The sequence below is a fragment of the Pleurodeles waltl genome, unplaced genomic scaffold (genome assembly GCF_031143425.1).
Source record: "Pleurodeles waltl isolate 20211129_DDA unplaced genomic scaffold, aPleWal1.hap1.20221129 scaffold_67, whole genome shotgun sequence".
Classification (NCBI taxonomy): domain Eukaryota; kingdom Metazoa; phylum Chordata; class Amphibia; order Caudata; family Salamandridae; genus Pleurodeles; species Pleurodeles waltl.
The window spans coordinates 592584-609009 of NW_027150384.1; the positions used below are offsets into that span (position 1 = coordinate 592584).

General features: G+C 44.8%; 1 non-coding gene across 1 annotated transcript; it reads right to left on the minus strand.

Moving 5' to 3' along the window:
• Positions 1 to 11018: 11018 nt before the first annotated feature.
• On the minus strand, positions 11019 to 11091 carry TRNAM-CAU (transfer RNA methionine (anticodon CAU)). The gene has a single exon. It is a non-coding gene; the product is annotated as a tRNA-Met (tRNA).
• Between the last annotated feature and the right edge of the window lie 5335 nt (positions 11092 to 16426).

Genomic DNA, 16426 nt, shown 5'->3' on the forward strand with positions numbered 1-16426 from the left:
TGTGCTATATTGGTTTGACGGTGGGCGGAGCCAATTTCTTTTTGATGTGAACATGGTGGAAGGACTTTCTTTCTTGTTTTAGTGTCAACATTAAAAGAGGACTGTTCTGAAGGTTTTTTTTTTGCTTAGGCCAATTTTTACATCTGAAAATTCTATTTTTCAGATTAGAACACCTTAGAAAGGATCAGTTTTTTTTAAAGGAAAATTACATGTGGAATCTGACATTTATCTTGTTTATTTATTCTTTTCTCCTCACGGTGAAAAGACAGAGACATGCAGTTTGAACCACCAGCTAAAATTTTACAGAGCAAAGGTGATCCACCAATGCACTGGTCTAGGTGGAAGGATGAGTTCTTGACCTACATGAAAGCTATCGATGATGACAACATGTCACAGGAAAAGAAGAAAAATATTCTTTTGCATTGTTTGGGTTCTGAAGGGCAAATGGTTTTTAGAACTTTACCCCCGATACTGGTACAAGATCAAGGTGATGGAGAGGTGGATGTCTTCAAGGAGGCGCTAATGAGGTTGGAGAAGAGGTTCAAACCTACCACGAGTCTAGAATTGAATAGATTCACATTTTACACAAGAGTACAACATTCAGAAGAGACATTTGATGAATTTCTTACAGCGTTACGTGGTCTATCAGTACATTGCAATTTTGGAAATATGACTGATGAGATGATCAGAGATCAAATTATTGTGTATGTTAAAAACAGAAAAATCCAAGAGCATCTTTGGGTTATGGGTGATCCCAAATTACAAGATGTAATTGCAACTGCGAAAGCTTTAGAGCAATCCGAACAATGGATGAGAACAGTACAAGATTCTGACAAGGTCAAATGTTTAGAATCTGAGGTGGTGGGTGCAATGATGGGTAGTAATGTGAATAGTAATGTTGCTGCAAAGCATACTACGGCTAGCAGGAAGTGGGTAAAACATGACAGGCCGGAAAAACCGTCATGCTTTCGTTGTGGTAGTTTGAACCACCTGGCTTTGTCACCTCAGTGTCCTGCTGTTGGAAAAGAGTGCGTGAAATGTGGAAGATTGGGACACTTTTCACGGGTATGCAAAGATGTTAAGAAAGGGAACTATGTTGCCAAGGGAAAGATGGCTTGTGTGAGTGTCAAGAAAGACAGTGAAGAGTGTCAGGAGTCTGATGGCGAGCACAGAGGCATGGTGTTGTCGCTTAAGCAGGGAAATGTGATAGGGTATGAACATTTAAGTTAACCAAGGTGTGAAGTGCATGTTGCTGGAAGGAAATTGGAATTAATGGCTGATTCAGGATCTCCTTGGTCCATTTTTACACTTGAATATTTTAAACTTATCTTTGACGGGGTATGGAATAAGTCTGATCTAAAAGAATCTGATATTGTTGCAGAAAGTTTTGAAGGGCGCAGTATTGAGGTGATAGGTTTTGTGGATACTGATATCAATTTTAAAGGAAGATGTGCGAACATTAAATTGTATGTTGCTGCTAAGGGTGTGAATGTCCTGGGATGGAGAGACCAAGGTAAACTGGGGATAATTCTGAACCCCCGGTGCAGGGAGCCTGTCTTGGTGGTAGAGTCACGAGAAGCAACTGAGTGGGCTACATCTAGATTTCCACAAGTTTTCACTAATAAATTAGGTAAATTAGCCAATTATAGCCATAAAATCAAGGTTAAGGCTGATGCTAAACCTCTGATTCAGAAACTTAGAAATGTTCCCATCAGTGTGAGAGAAGAATTAAAGCAGATATTGTCAGAGATGGTAAATGAAGATGTGATAGAGGAGATTGAGTCCTCTGAGTGGGTTTCTCCGATTGTTTTGGCACGAAAGTCAGATAAATCTTTGAGACTATGTGTAGATCTGTGAGCTGTAAATGCCAATATCATCGTGAATTGCCATCCTTTGCCAAAGATCAATGAGGTCATTAGTATGTTGGAAGGGGCGAAAATCTTTTCCACACTGGATCTGAGATCAGCGTACCATCAGATTGAGTTAACAGAAGACTCTAGGCATTTAACAGCGTTTATCAACCCGCAAGGATTATACCAGTTCAAAAGGATGCCCTTTGGCTTAGCATCAGCTGCGTCTGTCTTCCAAAGAGCAATGTTTCATCTGTTTAAGGATATGGACAAATACGTAAAATGTTTTCAAGATGATGTTCTAATCTTTTCGAAGGATGAGAATGAACATAAACAGCATGTGGAGGATGTGTGTAGAGTACTGAGTAAGAATGGGTTGACCTTGAAGGCAAAGAAATGCAAGTTCTTTGCGAAATCTGTTGAGTATTTAGGTCATTCTATTTCAGGAGAAGGGGTAGTTCCTAAACAATCTCTTGTGGATGCTATAGTTAATGCTCCAGTGCCCGACAATTGGGAGAAGTTGTTGTCCTTCAATGGTTTATGTGAATATTATAGCAAATTTATCAAGAATTTTGCTACCAAGATGGAACCTTTGAGGGAGCTCACACGCAAAGGAGTCCAGTATGTTTGGACTGGTAAACAAAGTGATGCATTTGAGAAGATCAAAAAGGAAATTGTTGAGGCACCTACGTTGAAGCCTTTCTGTGTGGGAGCACAATGCATTGTGACGGTGGATGCAAGCATGTATGGAATTGGGGGTGTTTTATCTCAGTGGTGTGGGAAGGACAGATGGGATGTTACCTTTGCATCTCGTACTTTGACTGAGGCAGAGCGGAGGTATGCAGTAATTGAAAAGGAATTGTTAGCGTGCATTTGGGCGGTTGAACATTTCCGGGACTATATCTGGGGGTCTAAATTTATTTTGCAAACAGACCACAAACCTTTGGTTGGTATCTTATCTCCAGGTGGAGGCTGGAATGCTACTGCTCGTATTGCCAGATTAGTCTCCAGGTTGCAGGAGTATTGTTTAAAAATTGAATATGTGCCAGGAAGAAACAATGCTATAGCGGATTGTTTGTCACGCCTTCCCCAGATGGGGAGAGGAGATTGTGAGGGTATTTTGGAGTGTGATGTTGTATCTGCTGTGTTGGGTTATATGTCTGCTGAGTTTGGTGGTATAGATGAGAATGAGTGGATCAGGTGTGATAAGGAGGACCTACTGCTCAGAGAGGTAAAGAAATATGTGAGGGAGGGTTGGCCAAGCCAGAGAAGTGTATCTGTTGAAGTAGAGCCGTATGGTAAAGTCAAAGATGAATTGGACATAGAAAATGATATGTTGTTTAAGGATGGGAAATGTATTCCCCCTAAGGGAATGCAGGATGTGATTTTAAAACTAGCTCATGAGGGTCATCCAGGTATGTCATCCATGAAAAGACTTATTCGTACTTGTTTTTGGTGGCCAGGGTTGGATAAAATGGTGGATAGGGTAGTGAGGGAGTGTGGTGTGTGTGTGAATGGAGAAAAAATGTTGAAGACTGTTCCTGCTCCTCTTATTCCTGTTCCCTGGCCGAGTTCTCCTTGGCAGAAATTAGGATTCGACATTTCGGGCCCGTTCTTTTCTCTTCCAGCAGATACACGTTATGCTCTGGTGTTGATAGAGAATTTTTCCAAATGGCCAGAGGTAAAGTTAGTTGCTCAGGTGACATCAGCGACTATTATTGAATTCTTTAAGGAGGTGTTTGCTAGAGAAGGGTATCCCGAAGTTTTGATTTCAGATAATGGTATCCAGCTGACTTCGAATGAGATGAAAAGTTTTCTTAGGTACAGTAACATCAAACATGTAACTACTCCTTTATATGATCCTAAAGGGAATGGTCAAGTTGAGAGATTTAATCAGGTTCTTAAAGATAGTATTTTCTGGGCTCGTGGATTTGGTGGATTGTGGAAAGAGAAATTGAGGGAGAAGCTGTGGCATTATCGTATTACTCCACAAAGTACCACGGAGGTGAGTCCGTTTAGCTTACTTAAAGGTAGACACCCTGTGTCTAAATTGTGCCCGTGGTGGTTTAAGAAGAAGCAGAGTAGAGACTGGGAGGCTGTCTCGGTTGAAGAAGTTAGAGAGAGGGTAAGAAGGAAACAGGAGTATTTCAAGAAGAGGTATGATGATAAGTGGAAAGTGAAAGAATCTTGTTTTGAGGTGGGTGATTGGGTGAAGATGCGTGAACCTGGTTTCTTGGTGAAAGGTGCGGCTAAGTTTGGAAAGGCTTTGAAGGTTATAAAAGTGTTCAGGAATAGTGTTGTTACGCAGGATGGAAAAGTGTGGAATGTAAGTAGACTAGCAAAGTGTGCATGGAATGACATGCACCAGGACAGGAGTGATGTTTTAAATCCTTTGATTAGGATTGGTAATGGTATGCGATTTGATGAAGATGGTTGTGATCATCAGGATGTGGTGGAGGATCGATTTGGAGAGGTAGAGTCTGTGCAGACGTGTGACAGTGAGGTTGATGTTGGTGTGGGGGATACTTCTGTTGCATCACGAGTAAAGTCCAACTTTAGGGTAAGACGTCAACCAGCCAAGTTCAAGGATTTTGTTTAGGTTAACAGAATGGCTATTAAAATAAAATGGACTGTTTATTATGTTTTATTGCAGTGGGTTACTATATTAATTTTGCAAAGTTTGTTCATCATTTTGTCATAGATACATTCTTGTTTTTTTGGTTTTTGTTTAGTTTTGTTTAAAGAGGGAAAGTATGTTACAGAGAATGCCTTGAATGTAGAACGGGGGAATGTCTTGAATGTAGAACGGGGAACGTGGGAGCGAGTGGGGGTTCGGGAGTTAATCGTTGGGAGAGGCCGGAGCGACAAGATGTGTTTCACTTCGTGAGATTTCAATAAACCTCAGAAACTTCCATTTATCGTCTGTCTCCTTATATACAACAATGCACTTTTGCTGATAGGTGAAAAGTCGGGTTATGAGTTTACAACGCTATCAGCTCTAACATGAGCAAACGCGAGACCCGCTGCATTGCAAATGCTTGTTGTTGAAGCTTGTGATGCTTTTCCAGATGGGAACATGCCTATGTGGGAGTGCATTGGTACTTGGATGCTGCAGGGCCCAGGGAGCTGGGCTGTTAAGTGTGCAACACATGTGTTTCAGACATCTCCTTAACTGCAGTGCCTCTGTATATGTGTCCTGTTCTGCATAGATTCTCTTGTTCTTTGTTTTAAGTGCTTTCTTCTCCCTCTTCAGTGCCCCTTCCCCTCTCCCTGTCTCTCAGTACACTCCACCCATTAGACATGTGGAGCCATTTCACCGTACTGGATCATAGTATATAGCTGCATTGAGTGTCATTTATTAGAGGTGATAGTTTCTAAACATGAACTTAGAAACATTTATGACCCTCGCCCTCCCTGACAAAGACACCATGAGTAAAGCAAGAGTAAGTCAGTTGTCAGGTGCCCTATATATATGTCCTATGTTTTTATTATAGAGCGTGAGTACTCACAAACATTTTCCCAGAGGCCACAAAATATGGTCCGTAGCATGACCAAGGGCCACATTGATGCTAGCAGGGTGGAGGTCAGGGTGAGGGGGTATAAGGAGGATATGGGGAAGTGAAGCATGCAGTGCTTGATTTGTGCTTGTTGTTTCCGGTGCTGAGTACCTGCACTTATTTTTGAGGGCCGGGGCTTGTTCTTATGCCTCAAGCATTTGCTGGAGCAAAAGACACATATGGGAAAGACGGAAGAAGGAAAAACTAAAAAGCGTCATAAAGGGAGAAAGTAGAAAGTTGCAGGATGAGCTGAAGGGGCAGGCGTGGCCATAAATGGATTGAAGAGGCCCGAGATGGCTTCAGGATTACGCTGCCTCAGTATTCAGTGCTGGTAGATTTAATTACAGCAGCCTCGTGTTTAAGAGAAGTGCTTTGAGCACCGGCACCTCTTTATTTACAAATGAAGCACTGGAAGCACGGACGTGGTGTGAATAGTGAGTCGTGGATGTCAAGAGGAGTTGTAGATCTGACAATGCTGTGTTATGCTGTATTTGAGTCTCTATCCCCTACTAAGCCCTGGAGTAAGCCTTCTCTGCTTGCTATTGTCACCTTTGGCAAGTCAAGTGTACAGGTAAAGTAACTTAATTATTGAATTGAAATGAAATAGAATATTGGGCCTTACAATCTCCTTATGTCTTTAGTCTCTTATCTGTAAGCATTAGGAGGGCCTAGAAATAATCTCAGTTAAAGTAGCAAATACAATAGAAAGGTCCTTGATAAATATTACCCAACAAGGTGTGCGGTTCACTGAGATGGGCAGACACAAACACCACTGACCTCCACTGCTAGACGTGTGACAGTAGGAAAGTTTTAACTTTGGTACTAAGAGGCTTCATGTTTAATCATGGCTTTACCATTTTGGCACAATATGCTGCATGTGAACTCTGCATTTAAACTCTGGGCAGGTTCCACAGCAGGGTGGCATTACTTTTCTGAGAGTAGTCCATTGGTCTCACCATCACGACCACTCACAACCTAGTTATTGTGTAATGAAGAAGTTGAAAACTTAGGAACCAGAAATATTTGTTTGCTCTTCAGTATTTACCTTCTGAACATATTTCTCTATTCCTTTTCTTTAATATAGATAAATCAAACTAAATCCTTCTAGTATCCACCTCATAGTGATGTCATTAATAAACATAGGCAAAGTGAAATCCCTGTGTTCTAAGTTAGAGTTGAATGGAGTCATGGTGGAATGTAAATGAGGGACTAGAAGGAGAGGCTTGGAGGCAGGTGTGTAAAGTGGATGGGACCTTCTGTACTCAATAAACCTATCTTATCCGCAATTCCTTGGTCCTGGAATTAATGGTGAGAGACGACCTTGTTACAATCCTGTTATTAAGTACGTAACACTATAAGATGTCTGGAGCCCAACAATGATTTGATTTTATGAATGGTGGAGAGAATACCAAGTCTCATAGTCCATTCAGTAAAATATGGTGCAGTGAGAAAGTTATGAATCTTAAAACAAGGAGTCCTGCACTCAGGGCCGGCTTTAGCGCTGGTGGCGCCCTGTGCGACAGTCTTTTTTGGTGCCCCATATCCCATTACCACCTCCTCGGATTTACTCACAACCACCCAGCAAATGTGCCCCTCATCTCTCAATAGCCCCCCTTTCACAGACATTCATTTGTTTTACAGTGCTTGTAAAGGCTGGCTTTACTAATCCACTCAGCCATCCACATAAAATATAGTTCTGCTCTTTGCAGCAGGCATATTAACCCTCTATGCTACTTTATAGCGAGTCAAAGCTGCCCCTGGACAAAACTCCCATCTCCCTCCCCAGCAGGAACATGAATAACAAGAGGTATCTTGGCATTTTGATTGTTGCCTGAAGGGTGAACGTTTTGTAAGTCATTGCTAAACACAGCGCCCCTTGAGGTCAGCGCCCCCCAATCCAGGTCAGTACCCGGTGCAGCTGCACCGCTCGCACCACCCTAAATCTGGCCCTGCAATGTGATGTTAGTGCTTCTCCTTCACCACCTTGTTTGTTGGCCGTCAAGTCATGTGCCTCCTATATGTTTGATCCCTTAATTGCTCTTATGTGATGATGTGGGTGAGCCCCTGAAGGCACGAGCTAAGCTGGTGTCCGGTGCCTGGCTCTGGCTCGGCTCGAGGTTCATTTGGAGCCTCGAGCACTAAGGGATCCGAGCCTCTGAGTGGCTTCTGTCTGCCACTCACGCTCTAACCTCATGCGCCAAGAAATGAAGACAAAGCCTTAACTGCTGAAGACACCGAGGAGACGCCCATCTAGTAGCTGAATTTTACAATGTGAAACCAGAAATCGTTTGATTAATCCTGGCTTCCCCACTTGACCAAAATTGTGTGATCCTGGGCATTTGTATTATTTCACTTTACTTTCTTTTCATTCATTAGCACATATGAGAGCACTTCGAGGTTTGTGCACTCAGGGGGACGTGGCCCATACAAAACCTTCTCTTGTGTTTGATTTAATAAACAATAACGTTCTGTGAATAATAACAACCTAAGCCACTCAGGGGATGCACATGACAAATGACTTTTCTCTTGGTTCACTGATGAAATTGCTGTCAGAGTGGGAATGTGGGTGGTGTTTCTAAGTCCATGCTTGAAAACTATCACATTTAATAAATGCCTCTCAATATGGTGATAAGATCTGATTAACAGAACTTTTAAACATATTTTCATGTTTGTTACAAGATGTCTTTAAAAATGAAGGGCACTGTTTTTGCCTCTTTTCATTTACTTCAGTTAATGAGTGAATACATGCATACCTGTTTGTTTAACATTCTTCAGAATGTAAGTGCTCAGTCCAGTAAAGAGCTGCCCAGTGCTGTTGACCGGGGGCAGCAAGTAAAGGGCAGGAGGTCCTGCAAGTGGTCCCTGGGCTATATCTGAGCATCCCTGTCACAGAGGGATCACCATTATGGAGTACTATAGCACATCCTAGAGAGGGTTCTGTACTACCTGCATCCTGAACTGAATTATTCAGAGGCACTCCCAGATCTGAGGATCAACGAAAAGGAGGCAGAGTGAAGTACAGTAACTGCCCAGGATCACACATGGTCCAGGAGAGAAGCTGGGATTACAGCCACTAGGTGGGTATCCTCTCTTTCCCCACCTTTAACACCAAAGGACAGTGTTTACTTGTCTTTATTTCTCTGAGGAGGTAACTCAGTATACTGTACTCAATAAATAACCTCATCACATCTTAAATCAAACTGATTCAAGAAGTTTGTCCAGAAAGAAGTACACAGTTAGGGGAGAGTAAGGTAGTCTCGTTTCCCCATTTAATAAAACAATTGACTTTAGGAGAGGGTCAGCTCCTTACAGAAGGTGATTACATATATTATCAAGAGTTACAGGTCTTCAATGAGACAAAAAGGAAGTGTAGAGCTCCTTTGTAGCCAGAGTACACACAGAGCTTACACCTCAAATAGTTTTTTAGACTAGGGGACACGGGTCAGCTGTTCGGCTCGAATAGGATGGCTGTGAAGACCCTGTTGAGTGCTGTGAAACTGTTCAGAGGGGCGTGTAATGCCATGCATGCCAGCTCACACTCGTTCAATGTCCTTACATGACTGTGACGGGCTGAAAGCCATGTACTATAACAGCCTGTCTCACCCCCTCTGAGACCGAACTCCACACGCAGAGAGTGATATAACTTTTCAGTGTTGGCGGGTCTGGTAAAAGTTTAAAGGGATAGCTTGTACGCATGTTGTCAAGTTTGTTATCTACAACTTATGAGTACATGGTTCTTGTGAAAGGTGACAGCTTTTTTTTTTTTAATATAGCACAAACTCAACGGATGGTATTAGAGTGTTTTACATGAGCACGAGTTATATTATACAAGAACATTTTTGGTAGGCGCAAGGAGATTAAGGGGATCATTATGATGCTAGGGGCCGGCGGTACACTGGCGGTAACACCGCCAACAGGCTGGCGGTGTTCCGCCAGTGTATTATGACTGTGGTGCATGAGCCACGTCCATACCGCCGGCCTCTCCACTTGACCAGCAGGCTTCCGCCAGTTGGTCATAATCCCCAGGGCAGCGCTGCAAGCCCGTATTTCGGGCAGTGAAATGCGCGACGGGTGCTGTTGCACCCGCTGTACATCAACATTGCTGCCGGCTCTAGTATGAGCCGGCTGCAATGTTTATGTGACTATTCTGCTGGGCCAACGGACAGAAACGCTGTTTCCGTCCGCTGGCCCAGCAGAAATGTCAAAATCGGGAGCCACCAATACCATCAGCACTGGCGGTATTGTGGCGTCCGCGGCTTCGGCGGTCTTCTTGCAAGACCGCCAAAGTCGTAATGAGGGCCTAAGTGATTTACCCAGAACCATAGGATATTGAGCCAACACCGAGACTTGACCCTGGTTCCCCAGCTCAAAAGTTGGCAGCTCTGCCGTTACACCACATCCTCCCACTTACTGCATCTAAACTGAACATGAATTCCAGACAAAAAAAATCAGTTTGACAAAACATTGGCATAATGTCCCTTTCTGATTGGGGACTTTCAACACCAGACCAAGGAAAAGGCTAAAATCTCCTTCCTCAGGTGACAACTCTCATCAGAAGCCGCATTAAGGCTATACTGGACCTGGAGCTGAGGCAGAGCCAGACATGCAGTGCTTAATTTGAGCCGGTGGTTTTCGGTTCTCAGTACCGGCACTTAATTGCCAACATTGGCACTTGACAGCTGCCACAAGATGGCGCTGTTTTTTGTAATTTAATGATGAGCAGAACAACACTAATTCAATATGCATTGAAAACAACTACTACCTGCCGCCCAAGCCATTCTTATAGTTTTGTGGTCCTAGAGCACTATGATTTGTGACACGTGTACCAGTCTGGTGGTTGGGGATTGTGTAGGTCCTGCCACTGGAAGTGACAATATGAGGTGCAAGCTGTGGTGACTCCTGGCCGGTCCCTGGAGGTAAAGTTTTTTTTACAAATTAAGCTCTGCAGACGCGTGACTCAAGCCTCCAATGGCTCGTCTCCTTTAGAGCGGATCTGGGCGGCCCAGTCACAAATTATTGGGAACCCAACTCCATTTATTCATTCTCATATGTCATTACCACATTTACATTGTTTCCCTGCAGTCAATGTTTCTTTTTTAAGGACTTTTATAGAAAAGCAAAAAAGACACTAGTTTAGACTAGCCATAAAAAAACCACAACACTGAAATGTGTTTTTATTTATTTTTTATTTCTAACAAACGAGTGGTATTCATTCTGGAAAATCCACCCATTACAATCCCAAGCCACTTGACGCCCAGACCAGGATGGAGAGTCACACAATGCATGAAACTAGGGCCTGGTGCATTGGTTGCATTGTTCCCTGTGTTTCGCAACCCTGGGATTTATGCTGCTGAGAGAGTTACTATGATTGGAAATTGAGGTGGAAGGAGCTCGTTTATTTAGTCAAATGTGCCTCCAAAAGAGGGGGTAGGATTTCAAGATGGGCCAGGCCTGGATGTACATACACAGCTCGTATATCGCGATATATCTACTCTGTGTCTTCAAAGGCCTGTAAATGTCCGCATCCGTTTTAAAACAAAAGCAAGGCTATTCGGATTGTACCAAGAGCTCCCAACTTTACCGGTACAGGGTGAGTGACGACTAAAAGCTGTGCCCTCTGTGAGTCTCGAACTCACGACCTTCAGATTATGAGACTGACGCGCTGCCTACTGCGCTAAGAAGGCTCTGAGAGTCTGTGCAGGCAATCCGATAATGTAAACATAAAAGACGTCCCAAGTGCAAAACATGCTGTTGTGTTGGTTCTGCAAGAGTTTCACTATCAAATTCTGGAAACTTCCATGGGCTTTTAATTTCCTTGTTTCCTCTAGTTTCACCTTTGTGAGTTTCCTTTGCAGACTTCTAGAGATAATTAAAAACATTAAAGCTTCCGCAAAAAATATAGAGCATCCAAGTCTTGTTATTATGGAAATGAACGAATCCATTCCAGTGGAAAATGTACAGGAACTGGGCTTAAAAATGTAATATTGTTTTCTTTTTTACAGAGCGAAGAAATGTGTTCACTGACACCGCCTTCTTACACATGACCCCGCCTCTGCCCCACTTTTGCACTTGTTGCATTCTTTGCATACGTCGCCACCAGTGCTTTAAATGGGCAGGTACTGTCCTGTACTGAGTACCTGCACCACTTTAATTTGGAAGGGAGAGTACCTGCACTTCTCAGCACTGCTGCAATACATTTAATGGGAGAGTACCTGCACTTCTCAGCACTGCTGCAATACATTTAATGGGAGAGTACCTGCACTTCTCAGCACTGCTGCAATACATTTAATGGGAGAGTACCTGCACTTCTCAGCACTGCTGCAATACATTTAATGGGAGAGTACCTGCACTTCTCAGCATTGCTGCAATACATTTAATGGGAGAGTACCTGCCCTTCTCAGCACTGCTGCAATACATTTAATGGGAGAGTACCTGCCCTTCATAGAGCAAACAGGTAGTCAGAAGAGTCAGTACCTGCAATTTGACATTTCCATTTAAAGCCCTGGTCGCCACCTGTCCTTGATAAGACCAGGGTCTGTTTTTCATGAGATGCTCTTTGGCAGTACATTGGTTTGAAGTTCTGCCAAGGTCCAATGTCTGAATATGTTATTGTTCCCGCTCCTGGTGCCCACACAAACCACTGCACACCAGCAGTGTCTCTCACACGCACGTGCACCACACAGCTCACCCCGCTGCACTTGTTAGTGTCTCACCCTTATGTGCACCCACAACTCGCTCAACTGCATACTATGTACAGTCTCACCGTCACAGGCACCAACAGCTCACTCCACTGCACACTTTGTATTGTCTCACCCGCTCGTGCAGACCACACTTCACTCCACCCCACACTCCACAGTGTGTCTCACAAGCATGTGCACCCCGCAGCTCACTCTGCTGCACTTTCTAGCGTGTCTCACCCTCACATGCACCCACAGCTCACTCCACTGCACACTTTGCACTCTCACCCACACGTGCAGACCACAGCTTACTCCACCTCACACTCTCACCCACACGTGCACAGATCCTTCTGCCGCACACTCCTAGTGTGTCGCATACGCACGTGCATGCCACAGCTCACTCCGCTGCACACTTTGCAATGTCTCACACGCACGTGCATACCACAGCTCACTCTTTGGCATACTGAGGCCCATATTTATACTTTTTGACGCAAAACTGGGCAAATGCAGTGCTGGCTTGTGCCATTTTTTAGCGCCATGCGGGTGGCATATTTATACTCTCACGCAAGGTAGTGCTAAAAACTGGTTAGAGTCAAAAACTTTGACGCCAACACTTGAGTCCTCCCGTAAGGCAAAATTACATTAATGCAGTAAAATTGACGCAAACCCGTCTTGCAGCACATAAACATTTTGCAAACGGATATGCACCATTTTAACCCCGCATTTGCGTCAACTTTAGACGCTAATGCAGGAAAGTGGTGAAAGCAGTGGGAAAATGGAACAGGACAGGAGAGACCCTAGGGTGACCCCATACAAAAAAGAACCAGCTTGGAGGACACACAGAAGTCCCAGGGGAAGGAGAAGAAAAAGAGAAAGTGTTGGTTTAGTGCGGAGGAACATGGAATCCTTGTGAGAGAGGTGACGGAGCACCAACATCAACTAATCGTCACCTCCAAATTGCCAATTGGCAAGAGAGAGGCAATATGGCAGCAGATAGTGGACACAATTAACAGTGTGGCAGAGGTGAGGAGAACTGTAACCGAGTGAAAGAAACGTTGGCATGGCTGTAAGCGAAGAACGAAGGAGAAAATGGCAAGGAACAGAAAGCCAGCACTGCAAACTGGAGGAGGAAGTCCAGCACCACGGGAAGACCTGGAGGAAATGGAGTAGATGGTTGCATCGGTCATCCCGGAGGAACTGGTCACTGGAATCACAGGACAGCGCAGACTACAAGGATCCACAAATGCAGGGTAAGCTGCATGGGCTAAATAAATGCTAAATTACAAATGCAAGAAGGGGGAGGCACATAGAACACACTCAATGCATGCTAAAGAGTTACATTGGGACACTTAGGCCCTGATTCAAGTTGCACCATTCAAACAGAAGCAACACATGTACACACGCCTTGGTTGTGCCATCCACCACAACACATACACAACCTGGACATATGTTAATCACCAGGGCCACATACCAACATGAACATATGGAGCACATAGGATGGAAGGCATGTCTAATTACTGTGCCTGTGGTTGTGTCATCACAACATTCCGTCCATATAGTTAAACAAACCCTACTAACACAACTAAGACATCAGAGTCCAGGAAGTCAGTCAATAACATTCCTGGGGTTACGTCATGGTGGTGTCTCTTGTAGAAACCCTTCACAACTGTCTTGTCCCATTGCCAAAACATATGTGTGCTGCATCTCACAGCACACATTAAAATGGTACCTTAACTAACAATACCCAGATGTGTGCAGGAAGCATCACCACCCCACACATAAACAACACATCCTCATAAGGCAGCCACTTCTCCATCATGCAGTAAGGATGTCTGTCTAGGTTCAGGAAATAGTAATCTGGGCAGCTGCTGGGGGAATCGCAGGGTGGTCCAGTATCTTAGGAAACATGGCACTACCCAGCGTAACTAAACTGGTGCAGTGTGTAGCCACACATATTGATGCTAATTAGAACAGTGCCACTAGAGGGAAAATGCACTACAGATTGCAATATGTAGGTCACAACACATACAGCCTGAGTGCACAACTACTCTGACACAACCATGTGACCCACATAGGAATGGGGAAATAAACACAACATATGGTGTATGTCTGTGAACATCATGGTGTATTATATCACATTTACGGGTGGGGGATGATGCAGGGGCAAGTCTGGTGTTGCTAAGACTGCTAGTGCAGTGTACCCTCTGCAGTTGGCAGTATGAGTATAACGCTGGGAAGGTGGGTGGAAAACTTTCTCCTCATGTCAGCTCTGTGGGTGGCAGTTACCACTACATTTTTGATGGATCAAATAGAGGTAGCGCCAATCTTTGGGTGCATTGTGTGTGACAGCACATGCTGTACTTATTACTGCAAATCAAGCAGTGGAAAGCGCAAAGGGCCTGGGCATGGGGCCCCCTGCAATGTCCATGCCAGGTGCATGGGCTGTGCAGGGGCACACCACACCGCATTACCACCAACCTTTGCATGGGGGTCTGACCACCATGCAACGGCTGGTGGATAAGTGGGAACATACCTGAAGGGTAGCGCTGATAGTATACTGGTCTGGTGTCACAAGACAGGTGGTATTGCCAGTCTGTAAGCTGCCGGCAACCTGCCAGAGCCAGACCATTGGCCCATGGGGCATTCCCCATGGACAACATGTGCCACTTCCACCTGCACTGTTGGAGGTGGTCATATTGCCAATGGTCATAGGACTGCTAGACTTGTAATGAGGGTCCATGTATGCACCAGTACAACTACCTGCAAAGTCTCCATCAAACTAGCTCAAGGCCCTGATCAAAGTTTAACATCAGTCAATTGGCTGTACCCATGATTTTGTGGCATCAGGCACTGTCATGTAGAAAATAATGTTCACATCAACAAAGAATACCCATGCTGACCATCCCTGGGTCCACCCCTGTGCCAGTGTCAAATTAGCTGCACTGCCACAATGCTGCATCTCTTGCACCATAGTGCAAGGATGGCTGCATTGAGGGGAGATCATAGTTGTGTAGGAAGGAACACCTTCTAGCACAACCAGAAACAGAAATTGCAGTCTGCTAGGTCCATGTGGGACCATGCAATGTTGAACACATACACACACATCAACATGAGAAGCAATCACAGTAAACAACAATATAGTGCCTTGGTAATGCCATCCCTGGGGTGGTGTAAGATTTTGGTGCTGCCCTGGTGTATGAAAAACAACTGGGACAGGGGCAAATTGCATCTGTGTTGCGGTGGCTTGACAACTGCAACAGCCATTGCAAGGCCCTATCATGAAAATGGATGCATAGGAAGGGGCCACAATAACATGATGGTGTGAAGCAACCAAATGGAAATGCATCACACCTTGTAAATATGACACAGCCTATTGTGCCACCTGAGCCTCCCTTTACATGACACTCGGGTGGGTCAAATTGCATAAATTGCATAATTGCAAAATTGCATAAATTGATAAATTGCAACCATAATGTACAAGAACAATGTTTGGGCTGTAAGTTGTCACTGAGCCTCCAGTAGCAATTCAGTGACGTGACATGTCAACTGACACAACATAGAGATTGATTTTACACCATCTCATTGGAGAGGATGATGGCTCTCCTGCTGGTCTGCCTGTCCTGGAGTTCTCTGATGACCTGGATGACCAGATGACAACCATCAGCCAAGAGACGCTCCAGGATGTCCTGGTATCCCTCCAGACACCACCTCCAGTTGCAAGGAGGACAACCAATGTAGCAGCCATCCCAGATGACCCACCCTGCACCCCAATAGTACAACCTGCCAGCACCAACACAGCTCAGGACTCCGAGGACCCAGGGACAAGCTTCCAGAGGACAGTGGTAGGAGTCCAGCTGAAATCGGCCAAGCAGGAGTGGGTGGGGATGGAGTCTGTGGCAGCCAGCCTAAAGGGAATGCACATCTGCCTTGTGACAGCTAATGACCACTCAGCTGCCAAAGGAGGCACACACTCCCCACTGCGTGGAGTCCAGCAGTGTCTGATGGACCTAGCTGCTGCCATGAGAGAGAAGCCACAACAACTGCCCTCCCAAACTGGCAGCAGCGTGACAGACAACAAGCTGCAATCCATTCAGTGTGAAGTAGCCTCCCTCAGGGAAGACTTGGCTGCCTACAACCGGGATTTTGCTGCTATCCTGAAAATTCAGCAGTTCCTCCTTGCTGCAGTGATGCCATATGTTGTTCCACAAATGGCAGCTGCTGGGAATTGGGACTCCACATCTTCAACCACTGAACTGTGTGTGGCCCCCTCTACCTCCCCACCACCACCACCAATGGCCCAGGAGACACCTCACACACTGGAGGATGAAGATGTGGAACAGAT